Genomic DNA, 12,044 nt, shown 5'->3' with positions numbered 1-12,044 from the left:
GCGTGGAGGCGAGTCTACAGGCGAGAGTGCAGTTGAGTGTCCATGTGAGAATGCAGGTGAGTGTACAGGCGTGAGTGCAGGTGAATGTACAGGCGTGAGTGCAGGTGAATGTACATGTGAGCGTGCAGGCGAGTCAACGCACAGGTGAGTATACAGGTGAGTGTGCGTGCAGCTGAGTACAGGTGAGAGTGCGGGCGAGTATACAGGTGGCAGGGCAGGATGACCACGGGCTTAGAGGACTTCTCCAGGCAGAGGGGGCACAGCAGCTGGCGCGCTGCAGCAGCCACCCACAGGCGGACAGCCTCGTCGCTGCAGCTGTCACGTGCCCGGCCTCCCTCTCCTCCTCCGCCCCATGCCACGTGGAGACAGAGAAAGAGAGGGAGGGGCATTCACACCACGAGGTCACGTGGGCAAGGGAACAACAAATCCTCCCCCCCCCTACACCAACTCCCAACATGGACTCGTCCATCGCTGGTCCCACCTCCCCCACGGAAAATCATCGAAGTCAACGTACAGTAGGACAGTCCACACAAGCGGCATCAACAACAACAGCAGCAGCCGTCACCATTCGCCACTAAGTGGCGGTGACGTCCCCGCGGCGTTGGTGCCAGGCTAGGTGCACTCTTAGGCCACGCGAAGTGTCGAAGGCTCGCTGACAGGAGGTCACGGGACAGAACCTTGCAGGTGCCATGGGGTTGACCGACTCGAGATGGCTGCAGACGCCACCAGCTGTGCCAACTCGCCGCGTTTTAGCCGCCCGCCTCTCCGCTCGTTGTTGTGAGCGTCCCTCACGAGCCTCCTCCTCCTCCACAGAGGCCGATCTTGACACCGCCGGAACCGCTCATCGGCAAGTCCACTCAGCTCCACATCCTCCAACCAGGTACCTTTGTAGACCCGCAGTGATGCCCCATGCCGTGTTGGCAGTCCACTGCTGGATGAAGGCTTCGGGTCGCCACGGTGGCTAGGAGATGTTAACTACCTCGCCCGGTGTGCAGGAGGTCGTGGGTTCGACCCCGACGCCTGCTGCTGCTGTAGATTTGGAGTCTGCGGTGTCTCTCTCCACGTGGTCGCGTGGATTTCTCTCCCAGTGCTGCGGTGTTCCCATCCACATTTAGAATCGACGTGTTGAGAATATGTGGCTGCTCTAAATGTCCACACGAGAAGCCACTTTGTTGAGCTATCATCTGTGGCTAGGTCGCTTCTTATAAAAGCGCTTTGTAGCTCAGTGGGACTTACGTGGTTGAAATAAAATAACAGTAAAAATAACAGCACCACCACTCCACGTACACAGAACATCTGCCGTGATCCTGACTGCAGTGCTCATCTCGATATGGTCGATGAAAGTGAATTACGTGACGGCCGCTACGTTAAAAGGTTTCGTTACCTTTGGGTGGCATCAGTTGCTGCTCTGGCCCATCGGGAAATACAACAATGCCTTGATGGAGGCTCCATTGAAGATGCGTGCGACCCTCTCGACTGGCCGTCTGACCCGAATGTTCGGTCCAACTCGAGCTGAATATCGAGTGGAACTGGGTGACCCTGGGGCTATTTGCTAAAACGCAACAATTTCGATTTAAAGCATTTGTGACTGCAGGGATTCATATTATTGGTTCTTTCGGTAAAGTCACGTAGAAGGAAAATAATAAAGTAATAATTCTAGATTTGAAGCTTTCGTGACTGCAAGGAATCATATTCTTAGGTTTTTTCGGTTTTTTCGGTACCGAAAAAACCTAAGAATAATAAAGTAATAAAAATAAAACAATTAAATTCTCACGACGTTTCGATTGCAACACAAGCAATCATCATCAGGTGTGAAAACCTCAATTTTCTTGCTGTGGGTTTCACACCTGATGATGATTGCTTGTGTTGCAATCGAAACGTCGTGAGAATTGTATTGTTTGTTTTTATTATTTTATTATTTCCCTTCTACGTGACTTTACCGAAATAACCAAGAATATGAATCCCTGCAGTCACGAAAGCTTTAAATCGAAAAAGACCCCAACATTCGTCAATGATGACCGATTCCATTCATAAAGTGCGCTCTTGCCGCCGTGTGCGCTGAGTAGTTCTCAGTATTAAACACTCGTTGACTGCTCTATACAGGGTGGGATAGAGATCTCTACTTAACCCTGCAGGGTCACCCCTCTAATAGTGAAGGCGTTCACACTTGAGCTGCGGTTGCCCTGAGCCAGTAGTTGCATCATTAACTGTGCGAAATCCTTTTCAAACCATTACTATAAAAATGCAGAATTTTCCATTAAGTTACTTTTCTTGGATTTAGCAGAATTCCACAGTAGCTCTCTCAATAGCTGTAGCGTTTGAGTAACGATCTTTTAAATGTTTGCGTTGTTAAATCGTATGACTCGTAAAACGATAATTAAATGACCACTTAGTGTAGGACGATCATTGAATGTTTGAACTATAAAATTCTGCAATGTTAATTTAATGCTGAGGGTGTTGACAAGGAAAGTAGTGGATGTGTGGGGTTTAAATTGTCAACTCGTGCCCGCACTGCATCGTGTGGCGGGTTTCTGACAGCTGCAGCATCACCACGACGCTCTCATTGCCGCTTGGTGAATATCCGTGGCGGGTTCCCTTTCGTTTTTTATTCATTGAATGAGACGTCACCCTCCCTGCACCTGGCCACCCACTTGTGTGTTTGTGTGCCTTCAGGTGTCACAGCAGAGCAATTGCAGAGGGATGCTGCGATTATACTGGCGTGGGCTCAGCATAGATGGCGGCCCTCTGTCAATCCACAGCGGAGGTAAGAGCCCCCCACTCTGTGTCAGTAAATGGGGGGGGGTGTTTGGTCATACTTCACCACGCTGGTCAGTATGAGTTGGTGTGAAGGTGATGCAGCCCAAAGATCTGTTCAGATGTCACTCAGCACTGACGTTAGCCGTGGCCGGGAATCGAACTTAGCTGGCAGTGGTCAGTGTGCGCTAACGGCCGGGCCACCGCTTCACGGGTGAACGGGTTGATTAGATGAGACGATGACGTTGCGTTTCATATCAGTGGCGACTCCTCCACGTGGCTGGGCGATTGAGAAACCGCACCCACAGCAGTTGTCCCAGTGTACCGGCACCCCCCCAGTGCTGGAGTCAACATTCTCTGGGCCCCGTTTTTCTTCACACGCCGCCCTGGATTTGGGCCCAGCAAGAAACGCATCGCCACCGAACGCGTTACGGTCAAATGTTGTAAGCGGCAGGTATATCTAACTTTATATTTGACGACCTCATCTTCCAAGACGTCCTGACCAGTGTGGAGTAGTACCAATTACCCTCACAGGGGCTCTCTGCAGCTCCCTCTCGTGGAGGCCCCATTTGCCGGCAGTGGCGTGAACAACCGCAGGGGCTGTACCTTTACCTTTTATCCACTTTTTATATTCAACATTTAATTAGGTCAGCAACGCGGTTTTGACCTCTTACCCACAAACATTTCTGACAAGTACAGCAAGTGCACGTGTACACAAGTGTACTCCTGTGCTAGTTGCACGCCACTTCTGCCTTTTGTGTTTAGTTTGTTGTCGTTCCCCCATACCTCAGATTAGCACTGTTGGCTGTGTACGGTGCTAAAGAAGGTAAACATAAACACACACACACAAACACGTGCACACAGACATACAAAGACAAAGATCCCCCGTATAGACAATCAGGCTGTTGGGGCAAGTGCTGTTAGCGAGCACACGCACATATATACACACATAAATACACACATAAACACATACACACACACATAACCAGACACATACACACACATCCACACCCATACACACACATACATCCACACACAAAGACACATACACACACACACTGCGATGGCAAAGTAAGAAATGGGAACGAGACCAGTTTTGTCACGACAAGTATATATTGATGTCAAGTGCAAATACAAAACGAGGTAGACAAAATCTCTGGAAAACATTAATCTCTGGAAAACATTCCCACACTTTGAGCTGCTTTTGTACAAACGATAAAAACCCCGAGGAGACCGAAGTGTCACCGATCTACATTCACGATTTCAGAAACTGCTGTTTCTGGAGGTATCATGGACGATGGAAATAAAGTGCTTGGCGAAGTTCATCATTTATCGGTATATTTCACGTGGTAACGGCTTGGCGCTACGGTTAGCGTGTCCATTGAAATGTGCACGCCCCGTACGTAAAAAAAGAGTAACAGATATGTAGTTTAAAAAATGCCGACGTATTCACAGTTCAATAAATAAATAAATACTTTGCAACAGCGGTGACTTTTTAAATCCCCGAGAGAACACGAAATAAAAGCCCCGCATTTTAAATGAACAGAGACAAGAACCGTACGGGAATACCTTGCACGACCTCACTGAGACCGCACTCCGGCCTCGCGTTGCGGAGGATGCAACCTCTGTCTTCATTTGTTATGGGACAGTTCATTTTGCGGTCAACATCACAATAACGTTCCTGGTGCCAACTCGCTTGACGATTGGCCAGGGAATAAACAGCAACCCCAAGACATAATGGGTTGGTGCCGCCTGCATGGATCTCGGCTCCTGTTTCCCAGAATGGGTGGCGTGATTTTAAGCACTTTCGTGCTGGGTTTTTCAAGTCTTCTTGGATTAAAACTTGATTTGAAGCTTTCATGACTTCAGGAATTACTCTTTGGTTATAGTAGTAGGTTTTTACCCTTTAAACTGGTACAAAACTGACACCTTTATACAAGGCATCATGTTTGCAATAACCATAACACAAACAGTCAAAATGCAAACAAAAAGAAACAACTCTGATAATGATATGCACTGTCCTTGAAGTTGATTGGTCCACACCCGAGACAGCTTTTCTTAGAGCCTAGTCTCCATTGGTGTTGGACCAGAAGACGCCAAAAGGCGTACAACTCAAAAACAGCGCACTATCAGAGTATTGAGAGCTCAGGGTAAGCATTTACACTATGAGACCTCCTTTACCAGTGGCAAAATATAGTAGTAGGATTTTACCCTTTAAACTGGTACAAAACTGACACCTTTATACAAGGCATCATGTTTGCAATAACCACAACACAAGCAGTCAAAATGCAAACAAAAAGAAACAACTCTGATAATGATGTGCACTGTCCTTGAAGCTGATTGGTCCACACCCGAGACAGCTTTTCTTAGAGCCTAGTCTCCATTGGTGTTGGACCAGAAGACGCCAAAAGGCGTACAACTCAAAAACAGCGCACTATCAGAGTATTGAGAGCTCGGGGTAAGCATTTCCACTATGAGACCACCTTTACCAGTGGCAAAATATTGTAGTAGGTTTTTACCCTTTAAACTGGTACAAAACTGACACCTTTATACAAGGCATCATGTTTGCAATAACCATAACACAAGCAGTCAAAATGCAAACAAAAAGAAACAACTCTGATAATGATATGCACTGTCCTTGAAGTTGATTGGTCCACACCCGAGACAGCTTTTCTTAGAGCCTAGTCTCCATTGGTGTTGGACCAGAAGACGCCAAAAGGCGTACAACTCAAAAACAGCGCACTATCAGAGTATTGAGAGCTCGGGGTAAGCATTTCCACTATGAGACCACCTTTACCAGTGGCAAAATATTGTAGTAGGTTTTTACCCTTTAAACTGGTACAAAACTGACACCTTTATACAAGGCATCATGTTTGCAATAACCATAACACAAGCAGTCAAAATGCAAACAACAAGAAACAACTCTGATAATGATATGCACTGTCCTTGAAGTTGATTGGTCCACACCCGAGATAGCTTTTCTTAGAGCCTAGTCTCCATTGGTGTTGGACCAGAAGACGCCAAAAGGCGTACAACTCAAAAACAGCGCACTATCAGAGTATTGAGAGTTCGGGGGAAGCATTTACACTATGAGACCTCCTTTACCAGTGGCAAAATATAGTAGTAGGATTTTACCCTTTAAACTGGTACAAAACTGACACCTTTATACAAGGCATCATGTTTGCAATAACCATAACACAAGCAGTTAAAATGCAAACAAAAAGAAACAACTCTGATAATGATATGCACTGTCCTTGAAGTTGATTGGTCCACACCCGAGACAGCTTTTCTTAGAGCCTAGTCTCCATTGGTGTTGGACCAGAAGATGCCAAAAGGCGTACAACTCAAAAACAGCGCACTATCAGAGTATTGAGAGCTCGGGGTAAGCATTTACACTATGAGACCTCCTTTACCAGTGGCAAAATATAGTAGTAGGTTTTTACCCTTTAAACTGGTACAAAACTGACACCTTTATACAAGGCATCATGTTTGCAATAACCACAACACAAGCAGTCAACATGCAAACAAAAAGAAACAACTCTGATAATGATGTGCACTGTCCTTGAAGTTGATTGGTCCACACCCGAGACAGCTTTTCTTAGAGCCTAGTCTCCATTGGTGGACCAGAAGACGCCAAAAGGCGTACAACTCAAAAACAGCGCACTATCAGAGTATTGAGAGCTCGGGGTAAGCATTTACACTATGAGACCTCCTTTACCAGTGGCAAAATATAGTAGTAGGATTTTACCCTTTAAACTGGTACAAAACTGACACCTTTATACAAGGCATCATGTTTGCAATAACCATAACACGCAGTCAAAATGCAAACAAAAAGAAACAACTCTGATAATGATATGCACTGTCCTTGAAGTTGATTGGTCCACACCCGAGACAGCTTTTCTTAGAGCCTAGTCTCCATTGGTGCTGGACCAGAAGATGCCAAAAGGCGTACAACTCAAAAACAGCGCACTATCAGAGTATTGAGAGCTCGGGGTAAGCATTTACACTATGAGACCTCCTTTACCAGTGGCAAAATATAGTAGTAGGTTTTTACCCTTTAAACTGGTACAAAACTGACACCTTTATATAAGGCATCATGTTTGCAATAACCACAACACAAGCAGTCAAAATGCAAACAAAAGAAACCACTCTGATAATGATATGCACTGTCCTTGAAGTTGATTGGTCCACACCCGAGACAGCTTTTCTTCGAGCCTAGTCTCCATTGGTGTTGGACCAGAAGATGCCAAAAGGCGTACAGTTCAAAAACAGCGCACTATCAGAGTATTGAGTGCTCGGGGTAAGCATTTACACTATGACACCTCCTTTGCCACTGGTAAAGGAGGTCTCATAGTGTAAATACTCTTTGGTTCTTTTGGTAAAGTCACGTAGAAAATAAATAAATTAAATAATAGAATACGACATTTCGATTGCAACACAAGCATTCGTCATCAGGTAGAAAACTAACCTAGTGAACTTCAAAATATTTTCTTTCTTCGTGGATTGTGAGGTCAGAGTTGCTTTAAATGTTTTCTATCTCGTCGGACGGCGGTCATCATTGGACGGGCGTGCCATGAGGCCCTGAGCTAGTGATTGCAGCTCTTTATTGTGTTGAGAATGTGGTCGTGGAGTGAGAATGTCGAGTCCAAGGTGATTCCAATGATGTTCAAGTGATTTCAGAGGCTGGTGGTGGAGCCGGCGATGAGTACATTTTGGGGGGCGGGCGACGCCATGGTGAGCCTCTGCCTGGTGCCTTCGTAAAATGTCTCTCAAAATTAGTTTGATCTTGAAAGGAAGCAAGAGGTTAGACACGTGATCATGGATTTTAACCAGCGACTTCTCTTGGTGGGGCGAGTGCCAGTTGTTACACCGGTGGTGGCTGCTGTGCGACCAGAGTGGCGGTGGCTGTGGTGGGACTGGTGGCGGTGGCTGCTGTTGGACTGGCTGCTGTTGGACTGGCTGCTGTGGGACACGCGGTGGCAGCAGCTGCTGTGGTGCTGACGGCAGCTTCTATGAGACCGGCGGCGGTGGTGGTGGTGGCTGCTGCAGGACTGGCGGTGGTTGCTGGTGGAATGGCAGCGGCTGCTGTGAGATCGGGGTGGTGGTGGTGGCTGCTCTGGGACTAGCGGCAACGGCTGTTGCGTTTCTGGTGTTCCCGGTAGCTGCTGCTGTTCCTGCTGTCGCACTTGCAGTGGCTCCGGCAGTTGTTCCCGTTGGGGCGGTCCGACATCTTGGGTTTCTGGAGATAAAGAAGATGATGGCGCTAAAGTCCAAACCGCTCGACATTGGGAGAATGAAACAAAACCGGTCTAAAGTATAAACAAGAAGATCGTTGTACTTCACCATTCCCTTAACATAAAATGATGCGCTGTCAGGGTGTACATTCTCCCTGGGCATTTCCACGCACACTGGGCGACGTTTAAAATCCATCCTTTACCTTGCGCGCCGGTGAGGAGAGCTGCTGTCCGGAGACTGGGTCCGGGGTCTACCTTCGCCGAGTGGCACCGTTTGAGGCACGACCGGGACGTCGCCTTGACGTGCTCCAGCGGGCAGTAGCTGTCCGCTGGCGGCGCGTTCAATTCTGGGGACCTGCATGCACGCACCAACGCGTCGCAAACCGTTAACACCTGCCTTTAAAGGAGACACTGCTGCTCGCACAAGGCAATATCTTTCCAGTGAGCTGGTCTGGGGGACGGTTGTAAGTGCAGGTTAAAGTGAAGGGGAGAGAAGGTGACTTACCGAATATAGAAGAGCATGTAGGCCTGCTCGTTCATAACTGCCTTGGTGTCGACGTGCCGCACGATGGAGTCGTTCATGCAGCACCATTGTCCATCGCTGATCTGCGCACAGTCAAAGCACAGCTACACTTGGTTACAATGTTTACACAACTGCACCCAGATTCCTCCGTACATGTAATAACAACACACAATACACACTCTAGACAACAAGTTCGTAAAGAGCATCACCCCATCGTCAGAGCTGCAGAGCGTGTTACGGTTGCTGTGATGGTGCTGAAGTTACGAAACGATCTGCCTGAACATATTTCTGCATGGATGACCTTGGACCAATTTCATCAGAATCAGAATCTTTATTTGTACTGAAAGAATTCGATGGTCTACGAAGCTCTTTTAAACAGATGTCCAGTAGGGGCGGGTCAGAAAGTTACAACAACAACACTACAATACAACACCGATTGGAGTACATCAAGACGCAAGAACAGACGCAAGACTTTTAATTATTCTTCTCTATTGGACATTGGTAAGATTATGGGCTCATTGCAGATGTGCGATGTTTTTGTTTGATGGTAACAAATGGAATTACCTTATTGTAGCAATAATAATGACCCCTGTTGGAGTCAGCTCCCTTGTGCACCAGCACCGAGTACAGGGAGTAGATCACGGGCTCGCCCTGAGACGTTGAGGTGAAGCGTTGCATGTCCAGGTGCTCCGGGTAGGTGATGTTCTACAGGCAGCACACAAGAGGGGGAGGCAGCGCGGCAGAGACGAACGTTAGGAGAGGAAACGGCAGGGGTGGTGGGGTGGGCAGCAGAGATAGGCACCATCTCAGTTACACGTCAAAGTGATGACGTGATGTCTCGCTCATTTGAGCGTTGAAGACGGTGCTCTTCTCCTGTTTATAGCCCTGAGCAAGTGGTGGAAATTCTACAGTCACATGACGGGGGGCGAGTCTATCTGTCGGACCTATTCCAACATGGAGAGGCATTTTCTCCAGCATTGACCTGACAAAGGGCTGTCAAATAATTTAATTAGAATGATGTGGGGGGGCAGAATCGTTACCCGGTTGATCTTGACGCCGTAGAGGTTGTACCGCTTGATGGAGACGGTGAGGACGTTGGGCAGGCGGTGGAGAGCCATCGTCTTCGTCGCTTCCCCTTTGCAGCAGCACCTGCACGACAACAACAACGCCAGCCATTGCACGTGTTCCCAAACTTTTAAACAATAAGTCTACTCAATTTTTGTTGTTCGTTATTTTTTATTCATTTCTTAAAATAAAAAATTGTTACTTTTATTATATATTGTAAGTTATTTTCAATGTATATATATAATATTTTTATTGATATATTTTATTATAATTTGATTTAATCTGTAGACTTTTGAAGCTACAAATGATTCCAGGGTGTCAACACACGATGCCCACTCACATTCCGCAGGTGTATTCGTCCAACGTCTCCTTGTTAAAAAACTCCTCAAACGCCTCTACAAGATCTGATGAGTTCTGTTGGCCGACAGAGTGAAACGCAAATGAGGACTCTAAGAAGCATTCCATGAACATCTGCAGAATGTTATTGTGACGGAAACTCTGAAAACCCGCATCTTGTATGAAATCGTACGACAAAAAAAAGAGATCACGTACGCTACCGGCAGTGTGTTTGGATGTTAAGTGGCTGATTCATGTATGCGTGTGTGTGGTGGATGTTGGCACAGCAGGGAGCACAGGTGGTGCATCGGCCAGTCATCTCGGTCAACCCATGGCACTTGGGTCTGTCCCGTGACCTGCCAGCGGGCGTTCGACACTTCATGTGGCCTTAAAGTGCACTCAGGTTGGCACAAGCACCGTGGTGACATCACCGCCACTTAGTGGAGAATGGGGGTTGTTCACGTATGTGATGTATGCACATTTAACTTATTTCGCACCGTACATAGATCTATAACTGTTAAGCGATGGCTTCGTCATTGCTTACATTAATATGGAGTGCAATGTCCAGGCACGTGTCAAAGGTGTCGGAGTGGTTGCAGCACTGCATGCACTCCACTGCAATACACAAGCACACACGCATTAGGAAGGGACGTCACATGTTACTTAGTAAAACTAAATGCACGCTCCCCACTGACATTGGTAATTGGTAGTTTTTACCAACTGGTAAAAGGTTATTCTATGTAGCACGTGCGTGAGAGTGTGCAAACGCTGCGACGCGAGCGCGTCTACACTGTGATGGTGCGCTTGCTGCTCGCGGTTAACAAGTTTCTAGAGGAGTGCGCACAACTCACCACGTGATCGAAGGTAACCCCCGAAGATCTGGTAAATGAGGGTGGTAGCCTCCGTGTATCTGTCCAGCCTGCCACGTCACAGAGAACGACACCACACGGTGGTTACAGCAGCAGTAGTAGCACCTTTACCGTATGCACACGAATGTGTGAAAGTTACACCATTGCCCGAGCTGTTGATTCACTCTTTCCCTTCAGCACTGCAACGCGTGCTCTGTAGCAACCAAACGTGGTAGTGTCTGCACAGGGCAGCCACCTTCACGGCACAGCCACAGAGCTGGGGGCACGCTGGCAGCCATCACCCGGTGCTGTTGCCCGGTAGTTTTGTTGTGCTCGGCGTGCCACGTGCCGCTCGTCAACACGAGGAATGTCGTCACGGGGCCACCGCACATTGAGACATCGATTTTCCGATATTTATCGGCAACGTGAAATGCGCAAACAAAAGATGGCCCACGTCAGGGCCAAGGTGAAAGAACCGTGGTGCCAGCAGGGTCGGTCCTCTGCATCTCCCAGGTTTTCACACAAAAGTGTGAGTAGCTTTTCGCAGACGTTGAAGTACAATCGTGCAGAAAACCAAGAGGAGGCCGTGAGGTACCAAACTGCAGAACGACTGCCGCATGTTGACTGGCGCGCAGTACTCACTCGCTGTGGCCATAGAGGCATGAGGCTTGCATGCCATCTACCACGTATCGCAGAAACTCGTGGGCATCTTCCTGTCTCCCAATGCGCAGGTGTTTGGCGATGCCTGCAGAGAAATGGACATGGGGACAAAGTGACAGGTAAAGGATCTGATGACATCCTTAAAGAGCTCCCCAACAGATATGGCAAAAGGAGTGGTGCAAAGGACTTGGAACACAGATGGAGAAAGATCGCGGGGGATAACTTCTCAGAGTGCAAGTGTGAACGTAGTTGTGGGACTCACGCGTGATGTTCTTAGTGATGACCTTGGGTGTCAGCACTCTCTGCGAGTTGTTGAACGTGCTGACAACGTGATGCTCCATGACACACATCAGGCAAAAGTCGCTCTGTTGACCTGCGAACGAGGGCACAGGTGGCACAATCCGTCAGCGCACGCCACTCGCACTCAGCCCAGCTGGGGAGTAACAAGAAAGGCTAGAATCCTGGCACCAGCAACAATCGCAATGAATGTTGCGTCTAAGTACCAATTGCATCACAAGATGATTTACAAGCCAAAGCAACATTTGTCCGACCTATTAAAAATTATCGCCACATGTGCTCGTGTTTATCAAAATCTGAATATTTATACTGGAGGAATCCGATAAG

General features: G+C 47.7%; 1 long non-coding RNA gene across 1 annotated transcript; it reads left to right on the top strand.

Annotated features, from left to right (window-relative positions):
- The first annotated feature begins 450 nt into the window (after window positions 1–450).
- On the top strand, window positions 451–9,783 carry LOC144726200 (uncharacterized). The gene is made up of 3 exons (XR_013587248.1): window positions 451–880; window positions 2,674–2,764; window positions 7,649–9,783. It is a non-coding gene; the product is annotated as an uncharacterized LOC144726200 (long non-coding RNA).
- The last annotated feature ends 2,261 nt before the right edge of the window (window positions 9,784–12,044 follow it).

Source organism: Lampetra planeri, chromosome 23, assembly GCF_965212315.1.
Source record: "Lampetra planeri chromosome 23, kcLamPlan1.2.h2, whole genome shotgun sequence".
Lineage (NCBI taxonomy): Eukaryota > Metazoa > Chordata > Hyperoartia > Petromyzontiformes > Petromyzontidae > Lampetra > Lampetra planeri.
Note: the sequence above shows the minus strand (reverse complement) of the source record. Positions and strands in the feature narration are given on the sequence as shown.